Source organism: Dromaius novaehollandiae, chromosome Z, assembly GCF_036370855.1.
Source record: "Dromaius novaehollandiae isolate bDroNov1 chromosome Z, bDroNov1.hap1, whole genome shotgun sequence".
In the NCBI taxonomy this organism is placed as follows: domain Eukaryota; kingdom Metazoa; phylum Chordata; class Aves; order Casuariiformes; family Dromaiidae; genus Dromaius; species Dromaius novaehollandiae.
The window spans coordinates 52,774,856-52,789,504 of NC_088132.1; the positions used below are offsets into that span (position 1 = coordinate 52,774,856).

The 14,649-nt window shown below is 36.0% G+C and overlaps 1 long non-coding RNA gene across 4 annotated transcripts in view; it reads left to right on the top strand.

Annotated features, from left to right (window-relative positions):
* LOC112991950 (uncharacterized) overlaps nt 1–11,749 on the top strand; it is a 40,837-nt gene extending 29,088 nt beyond the window's left edge. For 3 of the 4 annotated variants that reach the window (XR_010386226.1, XR_010386228.1, XR_010386225.1), the window contains one exon: nt 455–11,749. This is a non-coding gene — a long non-coding RNA (uncharacterized LOC112991950). The remainder of the gene's footprint in view (nt 1–454) is intronic. The other variant, XR_010386227.1, reaches the window with a different exon arrangement.
* Nucleotides 11,750–14,649: the final 2,900 nt, after the last annotated feature.

Sequence of the window (14,649 nt, forward strand, 5' to 3'; positions counted from 1 at the left end):
TCAAAGGAATAAAATCCTCTTAAAATGACTGTTAATGTTAAAATGAATTTAGAACTTGAGAGTGGGTTTCTGTTGTTTGTACAGATTTTTTTTTTCAAGAGAAGCAAGCTACTTCTCAGTAACTTAAAGAAATACTTATTTTTTTCTCAGACTGATTCATTGTATTGGTAATGTTTTGGGCCTGTACCTAATGGTGAAACATTAGAGTTGACATGTCATTTGCAGCAGCTTTACAGGATCTTGTAAGAGTTCATAGCTATTTTGTGACACATTCAAACTCACCATGCCGTTAGAAATCAGATTTTCAGCTACATAGGGCTACATATTGGAACTGGCCTTTCACTGATATAGTGACAAATGTGTTCTATTTTATTCCTCAAGGACCATGTGGAAGTGATGTTTAAAATAAAATCTGTCCCTTGATCTGACATGAACTTTATTTCTTTTCTTTCAGAGGCACTGCTCTGTCTGTTGGCATGATGTTTTGATGAAAGAAAAAAAAAACGAGAGAAAGCAACTTTTTTTTAACAAAGTTTGTATTAGAATTGTATAGCTGCAACAAAATGCAGAGCACTGAACAGTATGATACAAGTCTAAGTGAAACTTAAGGAGCAAACTGGTACACTGAAAGTGGCATCAGTATTAAATTCTTCTTCCCTTTAATGAACTGGGTTTCAGGTATTGCTTCAAGGTACGTGTTTTCTGTGATAAACCATGCTGAGTAGTTGAATTTAAATCTGTTTTTGACACAGCGTGTAAATAAAATGTTTGTTGAAACAATATAGGTTATCTCCACATACAGCTGTAGCCATTCAGAACCTGATGCAGACCTTGTTGAAATTACTGAAAAGCTTTTCATCGACTTCAGTGGGTTTTGGATCAAGCTTTCAGATGTTAGTGAGAAAGAGCATAACACTTAGATAGATTGATTGCCAGTGTCAGGTACTAGCACTCTCTACACATGGTTGCTGAAAGCCTCATTTCATAAGAACATTTGTCTTTGAGACTGTGTTTTGGGGATTGTGAGCTTGCTTGAACATTAGAATGTCACATTCCAGCAAATAAGAAAATATTCCTGTGGGTGAGGGTGAATCAACTCATGTATCTGCCTTTGTTAGTCACCAAGAAGCTGTCTGGGTGCAATGCAGTCAGCTCTTTACATTTAGAAAAGAAACTAGTAATAAATGCAAAACAGGTCATCCTTCCCCCATCTGTTTCAGTAAAGATAGCAGAAATAGTTCTATTTTAAAAATAAACAAAAAACAAGGAGTGGGAGTCAGCATCCCCGTAGGAGTGCAGTGCATTTTTTTCAGATTTGTTTCATCTTCTAAAAATAAAATAAAAATGTTTGTCTTTCTATTTGTTCGAAGAATGACATGCAGTCTTAGGTAGCTTTTTGATAATATTAGTTTTCATCTCTCATATTCAGTGTCTTCTACAATGCAGATTTGTGATCTCTTCTTTTTATTCTATACTTATTAGGTGTGTGAGTTTGGTTCCTTGCATGTAGTAACATATATACATATTGCCTTCAACTCTTTTACCTTTTTGTTCCCTCAGTCTGGGTGAAAGAGAAAGTAGCCTAATGAATGTGTTGTTTATAACTCTTCTGCCTCATAATACTCTGCCAGTTGCCAGTCCTGTAAACCCTTTTTTTTCTGCAGAAGGACCAGGAATATTTTCTAGACTAGCTCTATTAGAAGACTGGTAATATAAAACACTTTTATTCCTCCTCTCTTCAGGGTATTATTTTCCTTGTGAAATCAGTTTTGTAGTCATTTACCACCCACTTGTCAAACAAACTCTGAATTTAGTAAGAGATTTGCTTGGATAAGGACTATGAGGTAGTTGATAGTTGGTTTAGGTTATAACCTGTGTTTTTATAGCAGTTTTTATTACCTGTTTCTATGGTGGACATTGTCCATTGGGCTCATTATAGCAGTGCTTCTGGATTTTACTGAAAGCCACAACTCTCATTGGTCCTCACATTTGATTTATTCAGGTTTTGTCTTCTAAGCAAATATATGAAGGCTTGAGTTGGAATGTAATGCACATCCATATTGCTGTATGTTCTTTAGTTCCTATCAGCTCAACAGTAAGTCTTCATTTTTCCATGGTGTTCAGCAAAGCAGACAGCTCCATGGAAAAGAGAGTGAATAGATGCAATACCCTGACACTGATTTACAGTACCACTGGTTTTCAAGGACTGGCAATTAGGAGCATTTTGGCATTTAGATTCTCTGCTTGAGTGCAGCTATCCCAAAACAAGACACAGATTTATCATATCGTATTTTCTGTCTCAAAGACAAGTACTGTTGGAAGTATCTGCCATAATCAGGTAGGAAAAAAATTCCACAGATTCATCAGATTGTGGCTCACCTTTTGGGCATCTTCTTCACTGTTGAGATTATATTTTATTTAGCAGGTATTTATCAGATTAAGTGCTCTTTCTTTAGGTGCTCTTTGGTTTCCTTGATACTTCAGCTATCATTTTCTCTGAGGCTTTGGCTTCAAATGTTTATTTATTAACTGCAGATAATATCTGACTGTGATAGTGATTTCACTTATATGACACTTCTTCTCTAGGGATGCTACTGAAAACATTCCTTAGGCTATCAAACAGCCATGAGATAAAAATGAGTTCTTGCAGCTAACATGAGGATATTCTTCTCAACAGACAAGGTATAATGCTGAGGGATGGGTGTGCACCCACACGCCTTAACAGTTTTCAGAGTAACAGCCCTCTCCTTCTTTAGCTTTCTTCATTTTGTATTTGTTCCTTAAAATAATCATGAGGATATTAAGAAAAAAACAGTGAAATAATAAATTGGTGGATCCAACTGTCTATTGAAAAGAGAGTTAGAGATGACTAATTTCAGGAAATCAAACAATTTACTTATTTGTCAATGTCTGATTTTGGAGCTTAAATTCAGTAACCTAGTCAAAAAAATGGCCATCAGTCATTTAGTTCCCCTTCTGAATGTTATTTTCTTCTCTTTCTCTCATGGTAAGTTCACAGAGTAAAAGCTGATTGTGAGAAAACATTAAAATGGAAAACATTTTGACTAATAATGTGATTTCCAATGATTTCCAATCTTCTGAAATAATTTTAACCCTTAAGCTTTTTTCCAGATCCATGATATAGTCCTCCAGAATTGCAATGTTTGTAAATGTTTACAGTTTAAGGTGTTCCACAGGGAGGTACAAACAAGTACAGCCATGCTCTGCAGCCACCCAAGCTACTCATGCTATGTGGCTCATGTACTTGGGAAATGCAGATGTAGCCTTTAGACCTTCTAGAGATCATTATGCTGTGATCAAAGTGATAACGTTACTGATGCATTCCTGTAACATTTTAGTAGTAAGTAGTGTCTTCTGCCTAAAAAGCGTGTAATTCCACTGTGAAAATCCAAGTCTTCTCTTTTAGAAAATACTTGCTTAAGGGATTCAATAGGACCAACTGATCATTGTGAGCAGCGATTAGTCTTTTTAAAGATACAGCCACCTTACAAAGTAAGAATTCTTTCCTAAATAAAACCTATTGACCTTCATTTTACAGCAGCTTTTCTGGTAAAAAGAGACAGAATTTTGATCTGAAAGTGAAAAAAATTGTGAAAACCAACACAGTCCTTTATTTAAGCTATATGTCAGTATAATTTATTGCATAGTAGCAGGCATATTGTTACTGCTTAGTGAAAAGTACCCAAAGGCACCATAGGAGGAATCTCTTGTTGCAAAGTGTAATGGTTTGAAGCATTTCATTGGAATAGTCCCTCCCACCCCCACGTTTTAATATGTCTTGCTTAGAATTGAAGTAAAAATGCGAATATCTGTTGCTGCGTTCAAGGCCTACTACATGTCCTTACAGTATCACAAATGAAATATGCCATTACTTTTAGTGAAAATAGTTCATGTCGAGGGCTAAAGCCACTTGTGTGTTAAATCAGTAATAATTTAAAAATCACTTGTGATGAGGGGAGAAAAATATGCATTACTAAGGGAATATATGTAGAGCCATATGTCATTTTTATGGACATGCCTATACCCTCCTGTGAACTTTCAAAATTTCATTGTTTCAGGTAATAACCAAAACATTTCAATCAAGCAAGTACCTATTTGTATGGGGGAACTGCCACCAATCATTCTTTGTGGAAGATGTTGTTCTTAGCAAATCTCTACTTCTTCCAACATGAAGTCATTTTCTTAATATTGCTTGAGTGGATAGATAAGTCAAAGAAATTGCAAAGCAAGTTCCTTAATTTTGCAAGAGATATCCTCTTGGTACTAGATAAATTTATGGTGACTTTGAAACAATGTATTCTTTTACAGCTTTAAATAGAAATACATCCCAAGCACTATGGAAATTGAGAGCAAAGAGGGAGAAAGTTTAGTTTAAGGTCTAATTAATTCAATATAAGATTAACTCAGAATTTTATACTATAATCAAATTTATATCTTGTACAAGGTCAGCATGTGGCAGAAAACAGAGTTGGAGGAAATTATAACAATGACATCCTGGTTGCTGACCTAGGGACAATTTGTAATTGCAAATATTAAGCACTGTCTGCTTTTGTTGAAACACATGTGCTTTGGATTTATTAGTATTATATATGTTTAAGTTTATTCCAGCTAGTAGTTGTAGAGACTGATGGTGAAAGATCAGCAGGAAGTTCAAGTACAGAAGCTCAAGCTTATCAAACAGCTTGTGCAAGATCTACTCTGTCTGGGAGCTGACTACAAGGGTGGTTTGGAATGAAGACATCAGTCTTTATGTAGTGGACACAAAAATAACAGCTGTGATACTAAATAGGAGGCCTGTAAGAAGCTGATGTGAATGATCAGGGGTGACACATGGATAATCCACAGAAAGTAAACACATTTGAGTGCTGAGACTGAAAGGTATGAAGAATTGGGTTGAAGGAGATGGAAAGTAAAGGAGAAGGGGAGAAAAGCAAAAAAAATTAATAAAAAGTAGGGTTATGATCTGAAACTCAATTCAAACCCCTTATGCACTATGTGGTATTTCATATGCCGGCACAAATTTAATATAGTTAGCTGGATCCCATAAGAACATTCTGAAAGAATCTGTTTCTAAATTTAATTTGCTTTGCCGATTGGTACAAATGTTTGAGGAAAAATAAGCGTGTGGAATATTAATGGGAAAAATCCATGTATATATGAGAGTTCATTTTGAACATATTTTCAAGTCAGGGAAAGGAAATACTGATGTAGGATGATCTGACTAAATTACCACAGTGCAACGCAGCTTAAACTGCAGATATTGGCTTAGATAGATTTTCACCGACTACATTTAATTTATAATACATTTTAGGCAATCATTATCTACAAACACAAAGAAATGAAAAATGGACATACTAATGGAGCAAATGATTTGCTGCAAATTACCCATTCCAGATCAGATTTTCAAAGGCTCACACATGTCTAACACCCACGAAAGGCCAAATTTTTCTATTTTTAAAATTATTATTATTATTGTTGTTGTTGTTATAGTCAAATGGTTAATTCAGTTTGGTAAAACATGGAAAAGTGGCTAGGAGAGTCCTTCTAAGTCTGTGAAATCATCTAGAAAACTCTTATGAAAAATTCTTCTTCTGCCTTATGACCTGGGCACATCAAGTGCTTTTTTTAGTGAATACTATTTAGTTTTAAAGAAAGGAAAAGTTTTTTTTTAAACTTGAGTTCAGTTCTTGATACAAGATGCTAAATCTTTATGAAGGTCATAAGAAAGCAGTGGATTAGCACAGACTGAGTAGTTAATATAACCTTCTTGTGTCACTTGGGGAGTACGCGTAGTTAACAGTGGGCACAAATTGCTGCATAATTCAAACTGTCAATTTTCAGATCTGAAGCTATGAATTCTGTTGTCTGAAGAAGTTGTATGTTCTAGATTTTTATTATCTCTGTGGAGATTTCTACCTGGAACCTTTTTGAAGGTCTCAGGAAAAAAAAAAAAAAAAGATTTTTCTGTCCTCCCCTTTTTGTCACTCTGCATTTTGCTGATACTGAGATGAAGTCACTTCATCAATAAGGCCTTTCAGAGAAAGGAGGTTATAGCTGCTGTTTATTTACTCTGAGGACTGGCCAAGTTATCATCTAACAAAGATTATTGCATCTTTGTACATCTGTGTTTATACCCCTAATAGCATAGCTGCGTACTATGCAAGGAAATTGCAAGTAAAATGGAATTTTCAAGTTATATAAATTCCCATATATATGTAAATATTCATAACCTCACTTCGTGCTGCTACAACAAATTGCAGTCATTGAGAAAGCATTTTTTTTGGTGGGGATGGAAGTGTTGATTTTTAAATATGTGGGCAGAAAGAGCTGACTTTATCCAATTTACAAAGCTCTCTTTAGGACAGATTAACAATTGAAATCTAAAGTCAATATAGATAACTCTGAGTCTTTCTGGAAACATTTGAATTCAGATTCCCTTGCAGAATGCAAAAAAATTAGTATATTCTGTCTAGCTCTTTATGGAAGAGGTGGAAACAATGTGGTTTATGCTGTTAGATTGAGTGTTATAATTCAGCTGTGAAGTAGGACTTATTTTCAGTTATGTGAACACAGTAACACTAACCGAGGTTATGAATCCACACATGATGAAAAGTACTCCTATGTACTGATTTATCAAAGCAATCTGCAAGATGTATGCACATATCTGCTAATTTTTTAAAACTGGGATGTGAACGTTTTATCTTCTGTACACAGCTTTGAAATGCATTCCTTCCTTCTCCCTTTTGCTGTTTTTGAAACCTCTATCAGTCTGTAACATGTGCTTACATCACTAAAAGTTACTGATCAAGAAATTTGCACTGAAGATTCCTGGCTTGTGAACATTTATACATCGAACAGAATCCTTAGAGCCATGTGGTAGTGATTCTGGAAGCACATTTTTAGGGGAAAAGCAAAAACTTGAAAGTTGTATATACATGAGTACAGTTTGTCTTGGTGATTTTAAAAGCAAAGAAAAATGGCAATTTATTTATGCTTAATTTTCAAAGATTTATACTTCAGTTCATGAGATGTCTATGATGACAGACATCTTAATGCTCAGGTTTGCTTCCAGCGATGATATTTTTTGTTGCCAGATCTGTCCTCCCTCCATCCACCTTGGTAACATATACTAAGCTTGCTTATACTGTGTTTCTTGGAACATACAAGCTAGCTATGGTGTATTTTTTGTACCATGTAGAATGGAGCAATTTTAATACTAGCCTGTAGCCATCTTCCAGCTTTCTAGTGACCCTAAGGTTGGAAATGATTACAGAGCAGCCTCCTATGTGGTCTTGAGGGTAAAAGTCAAAGTTGCTGACTAAACTAAAGTTTAGCTCTATTAAGTGTTGCATAAACTGGACAGGCATATTGCCATGTTTATGGCTCGGTTGCTCATGCTTCAGAACAGATTGTTGGAGGTTGCTTTGGGAATTTCTGTGTTCACAGTGTTCGGATTTGGAACAATACATAGCTGGTGCGTCTGTCATGACGCATTCTACCACCTACTGTCTTGCTCCTACTGCACAAATGGTATTCCAGGAGAAGAACACCTAGTGTATAGGCATCAGATGGCAGTAGTAATTCCCAGACTTTCATTTGAGGAGGCAGATGATCTTGGACTTACATACGGAATTAGCATGGCTGCTCTTGCATCAGAATAGTGAATAAGATTTGGAAACTGTCAAATGTAGTCTGGTTCTGGTTCATAGCTAGCCATTTTGCTGTGGGCATTTCATTTGTTAGGACGATTGTGGTGGAGGCTTGGGGTGCACTTCAATGTTTATCGGCAGACTGTGGTAATTGGAAACATGCCTGAAATAATAACTTTTTTCCAAAGAATGGGTGTCCAGATAGCTTTAAGGCATGTACGAAGGCAACAGAAGGTCACAGAATGGTAAATTATAATCTTTAAATTAAAAATAGTTTGTAAGTTTGAATGGCCAGCAATTTTACATCAGTGTTGTGTGGGATTGAGGGGTTAGAGACTATACATTACCAACCAAAACTCCATATCCATCTTTCAGGTTATATAACTTATTTCAGAAAAAAAAGCTATTTAGGAAATTCTTGAATGGAAAAGTGTTTTCAAGCAATTGAAAGTGTCTTCTCAAAGTGTAAACTTGGGGATTACACAAAGTAATGCTCTCACTTAGTTTCTGCCCTAAACTAAAGTTGATTTTACCTCACAGAAGCAAAAGTTCTCTCAGCATCACACTCACTAATATCCTTTGAGAAACCCCTTTACCCTGGATACTTTTGTAGTGGTAATGATAACGGGTTGCCCTTTCTTTCCTAGGCTTCAGCTCCAAGGCATTTGCCATTACTGCTGACCATTTTGCTTATTCTAGTTAGCTGAAAACATTGTTTTTGAGCTTTTGTGTCAGTTCGCATTCACATAGGAAAACATGGAATGGGATATCTGCATCCCACTGCAGATATTGTCCATATTATAGGCAGATGAGTTATTCTCACTGTTGGAGAAAGCTATGGTCATGGATGAAGACCTGTGATCCTCTTTGCTCCTGTATGAGTCAGGGACAGACATACACACATACATTATGTATAGATATGATAAAGATTACAGATTAGGATCACTATTCTAAATGACTTGTTTCATTTCCTTCCATGTGACACATGCTAAAGAACCCTAACACTAGTGCAAATCCTGAAGTTACATCCTGGAAGCATACACTGTCTCTGTGATAGGGAAAATGTGGCCTTCTACTTTACTGGAGTTTGTAAGGGCACAATATATATGCTTAAGAGGGCACTCTACTGGCTATTTTTTGTAATTTTCTTGTGCCTTCTGCCTGGTAAGTCAAACCACATCTGGTTGGTGGACTGGAGCCTCTAGGTATGTCTGGCAACCTGGCTTTGCAACCAGAGGGAAAAAGAGGAGAACCACCATTGCATTATTTGGCTGTTATGTGCCAGAGATGCTGCTGGGGGCACATATATTAGCTGAGGGGAAAAGAGGCAGGAGGTACTTTCCCTCATCTTCTCAGTAATTTCAAAGGCGGTCCTGTGGTTTCTGTGTGCGCTTAAAATGTGTCTATCTTTTATTTTGTGAGTACTTTAAATCCATTTTTTATGGTCTTGACTTTGATTTGTGTAGAAATCTTTTGAGTCCTGCCTTGATAGATCAGAGCTTTTAATCTAAGTCTAGATTTTATTTGGAAAAATCTAGAGGATCCAAGGAGAATATGCTCCTTTTCCCACTAAGTATGCTCACTCACCTTTTACAACAGCTCAGACCTTGTAGAGTAGAAATTATGACAAATCTGTGCATAGTGCAAGCTGGTGATGATCCATTTTGAGGGTTTTTAAAGACCTTACTTCCAGAAATGTAATCTTTTTCTATTTAAAAATCTAAACCTTTTCTGTAAAAATCATGTTACTGATGATTTGGAATATGGAGTCAATTCTTTTTTGTTGTGCTTCCCAAATATCTCTCATCATCTCTCCGATCCACTTTTACCAAAGCACATTCTGCTCTCTTAGCATATATTTTATTTCCAGAACCCATGCAAGGGGAAGCTGGGGGCAGTGCTGAGTTATACTGAGAAGATAAATCTGTGAGAATCTTGACAAATTTGCAGTAGCTGCAAGGTAGAAATCACTACCGAGATTAAATTTGTGTTTGGAGACAGGATAGAGATTGAACCAAAATGCAAAAAATTAACTGAATGACTAGATTAACTAATTACCATAATTATCTTGCAGTCTCATGATTACAATGATGGTTGCTGAAAGGTAGTTAGAAATCATAGGGTTCAGAGTGGGATCTCATAGGATCTCCCTTTGAAATTCCTGCTATGCCTGTGAGATATCTGATACTGACTTCCATTGGTAGTATAAATTGAATGTCCTAATATGTACATTTCCATTTTCTACTAAAATAAATTTGGACATGCAGTGAGCCACTCTGATTACTAGCTAGTGCCAAGCAAAATGAATGTTATAGTGTGAGCAGCTATGTTTTCTTGGATGTTTTTTCTTCTTTTCATTTACATATAAGTGATGAATTGTTCCAAAATAGTAACAGCAAGACTTGGATTTTTTTTTTTTTTTTTTTTTTTTGTGGTAATAGATCTGTTCAATACATCTTCAGTAAAATCCACTTTCAAAAAGCTTCTCATTTCTTTTCCATCGCTTCCCTGTGAAGGGATTGCATTTAATGCCATAGGCTGGGCCATCTGTACAGTATGATTATGAAATGATGAATGTCTTTCGCTGTGTGAGCTTCTACTTGACAAATAGTGTACAGTCATTAATTCGCCCCAGCTCCTTTACCAGTCATCCAAATTTAGCAAGGACAGTACTCACTATTGTCATATCTTTCTGCAGAGCATACAGATCAGTCTGGATTGGAGCGGGTTAATGACTAGCTCAAACTCTGTAATATCCTAATTTTACAGCAGAAATATGACCTAACAGAAACAGCCAGTAATTCACTTTCCCTGACTGCAGAGGACTTGGTCTTCCAGATCCATATAAACTTAATCCCATCTTTACCATTAAACACTGAGCTCTACCTTATCTCCAATGAAGTCAGTGAAACAGTGTTCAGGGCTTGGAGTATAAGCTCTTTGCTGAACTGGAGCCTTTGGTTTGACCTTATAAAAGGATTCAGACCCTTATATTTACACAAGGCTTTCTTCAGTCTTTCATATCTCAAGGTTTAGACTATTTTTTCTAAATGCTGTTTATTCAGGGTTTTTTTTATAGTCTTTGGTAGGAGTTGAGTATATTGTTTTTAAGAGGAACTGGAGAACTGATTCTCATTTTGGTTGAGTGTCTGGAATGAAAGCTCCGCAAGCATAGGCTGCCTTCAAGATAAACATTATGTTTTGGCTTTTGCCTGAAAAGCAACACCATTTGAATGCCTTTTCAGCTGTTGTCCTCAATTGTAGTTCCAGCATGAAGAGGAAATGCGGTGATATGAAAAGAACTGAAAAGGTACTAAAAACATTAGTATTTTAGAATTCTAAGTTCTAATATTTTGTTTGAGTGTGGGACAAATATTTACAAAGGGCATTGTTGTAAATAATCATTGTTGATGTGTTTCCTGCAGATGAGACAAAGATTCATGGGAGCATTCTTTTTTCTCTAATTCCTTTTTGAGTGATCTTCTATTAAAATATTATCTTTCTGCTGAAATCTGTACAAGTCTCACATTAAACTAAATTAATGTCACTACACATCATAAAAACAAAATTATACAAAAGAAAAGGTAATAATCCGTGACTAAGGACAAATGTGGGGCATTTATATATGCATCACAAACAACTGACAATGTCAATCTCCAATACACAATGTTAAGAAATCCTGACCCAGAGTCATCTCTAGTGTCTAATTACTCTGCACACAGCTCTTGTTTTTATCTTCTCTGCTAAATAAGTTCCTGCATGGGCAGCCAGAGGAAGTGGTGAACCACCCCCACGGAAGACTTTATATTTGGTTTTAAGAATAGTTTTTTACAAGCTTGCTGTGGTTTCTTAAGCATCTACTGCTAATATTTTACCTTTTCTTTTCAAGTGGAAAAAAAATCCTAAAAGTGGCAAAAAATTAGAGTTGTTGCTAGTATCCAAATTATGCATTAGGTTTGATAGAGTTTCTGTTATCAGAAAAAGGAAGTGATTTAGGCAATTCTTTGATATACTCCAAGTTGCTGATGTGATATTGCTATACAAAAATTAGTAAAAAATCCTCTGTGTTTCCTGTTGAAGTGTATTTCTAGGTGAAAGGTTCTATGCTACTGCATTGTGGAAGTGTGCATTGTATTGTGTCATGACCTTTCCTGGTGTATAATCTCCAAGGCTTTCATTACTGAACATTTAATTTAACTTGAGAGACAAACCTACTCTCCAACCTCAGTTCTTACTAATACATTGGGAAAACAGTATCAGCATGTAACAGCATGGGATGCTTATCTTCTTAATTCAGAAGGGTTGTTGCTTGACAAGAGAACCGTGTTGGTAAATCTTGATCCCTCACTACTACTCTTTTTGTACTCTGCATAGTTTGTAGGTTCAGGCTGATGGAAACTATTCATAAATTTGGATCAAATTTCCTCAGTAGCTTTGGTCACAGTGTACATTTCCTTTGTTCAGAATTCCCCTAAACCTCAAACCACAGAGTGATTTAATTTTAGTCACAACTAGAAGGAACAACCTTGAGACTTAAAGAGGTGTTGAAATCAATGAGTGTCACTTGTCTAGGCTAGACGCATTGCTTTCCTGTATGATGAGACAATTCTTTTTTTGAAGACCCAATCATAATCCCACACTTGCTGAAAACAATGTCTCTGAACTGGAATCACATGAAAATAGACAAATACTTATCAATAGCTAGTATATTAATAACCAATTTATTTAAAGATACTTTTACTAATAGGAAAATCTAAAAAATGCCTTGTGTATATCTTAGGCTAGGAACTCTCTGCTTACAGAACAAGTAAGATACAGTCAGCTTGGAAGGGTCTTACAGCATCCTTCTCCCACAAGCTCAGGCTTATTCCAGAGGTCTGATTCCATCTGGTTTTACTTTTTTATATGACCCCATCTCTAAAGCTAATCAGGAGAAATCATAAAGATTTTATTGCAATGTTTTACTTTTTTTCTTCACTAACTTTCAAATTGTCAATGAAACTTTTCAAAATGTGAGCAAATTTTCATGGTGTATATTTCAAATTTTGAAGCATTTTACCTAGCTCTGTGGGTCTGATACTGGCAGTTGTGCATGCAGGACTGGTTGGGTTGATGGTAGGTCTACATGGTATATGGAGGGTAACTACATCAGAGCTTGTGTTCAGAGTCTTATTAAGACTCAACTTCCCAATCTCTGTCCTTAGGTTAATGAAAAAACTATCAATCACAGTTACTTTCTCTGCTATGTGTGTAGGCATTCCCTTTTGCTACGCATTGCTTGACAATTCCCTTATGTTTTGCATTCCTTTGCAACAACACAAAGAATTTCCTTCTTGCTGGAAATGGAGTCCTGCCTCTGCTTCACTTCTTGGTCTTTGTCCTACTGGTGAAAATAGGCAATACATTCAGTGCCCTCAGTTCTCTGAATACACTGTGCAGTGAATAGCAGTGTCCTGATTCACTCACCTAAAAAATGTTTTCTGTTTAAAAGTTTCTCTAATATTTGGTTATTTTCCTGCTTGATTGATTTGTTCTAATATGGTGTAGTAGGCACTACTACATAAATTGTAGTTAGTGCCCATGTAGTCTTTCTGTATATTTTGTTTTTATTTTCATTCACCAGTCTGGTGTGCAACTGTGTATAAAGGCAGCATATATTTATTTTGTTAACACCACCTTTTAATTTTTTTATTATTCAAAATTTATCAGAGAAAGATTGCTACATTAAGTATTTACTCTGTCAAAAATTACATGTCCTCTAATTTTGTGAGTCCCAAATCCAGGTTGCCGTAACTTCACCCATGCAGGAACTACCTCACTAGAACCAGAGTCACAGTCTCACAGTCTCACTGTCACAGAGCCATGGTCTTCAGGAAATTAACCTCCTTATAATGTCTGCACATGAACATTAGTATCTTAAATTAATTTTTAAATTGAGTTTCCTTCAGCTTCTGGAAATCATTTAATTTCAGCTATCTCTGCTTTTACCATTGCATGCCAGACTGTACTGAAACAAAAAAAAGAGAAACCAAACTTTATCAAATTTACTCTGTTGATTTGAATGTGCTCCATTTAACAAATTCAATTACTGAAGTCAAAAAATTGTAATCTTTATTGTTTTTATTTTTCAGTCTTCCTCCCTGGTTTTAAGTAAATCTCACATATGGTGGGAATTCTATTTATTATGTACAGTGTCACACCTGGAAAAAAATTGTGTAAATATGAAACACAAGCTTCCTTTTTATGTATCAAGTTATTCATTCTGATGCTAAGCCACAAAAATGAAATTTAAAAAATTTAGGAGCATGTATGTTAATTTTGGTATTGTTTTGTATACTTTCAGGGAACAAGATTTTAACAAAAAGGAATATTTTTATTAAAAATACCTCTCAAATTATTAGTAAACTATTTGAGAAAAAAAGCTCATGCTTTCTCAATATTTTATTACTATTTCTATGCAGAATGCTCTGTGCAAAATAGCACAAGAGAAAGGATTTCACAAGTAGAACAGAAAAGCTATGCAAACTAATTTAGGCACAGAGTTGTATAGACCAAGTTTCCTAAATTTAGCATCTGTAGCTAAACTGTAGCTAAAGTGAGAAGAAGCTCTGTGCTTGGGCCTGACAGGACACCATGCCGTCTCCCAACCTGTCTTTCTCCCAGCCGTGGCCCAGAAGGACTGGCCCAGAACCACATGGAAAGGCAGTTACAATATGTGAGATTTCAAAAAAAATCTCTTCTGAAAGCAGCCAAACTGTACAAAGACCAATGCTGAGGCCAGTGTTAGACAACAAAGAATTCTGTGAGCCATAATCACCACTGATGTAAACATTCTCCATAGAAGGGTCTGATCTCAAGAGACCCAATAGCCTGGTCCTCCACTGCTGAAGTTAAGCAGCACTTCTGCCATTGTCAACAAACGTTACTTGAATCAGGATTGGAGCCACGCACAGCAGTTCGGAAGTCAGTCCTGATGATG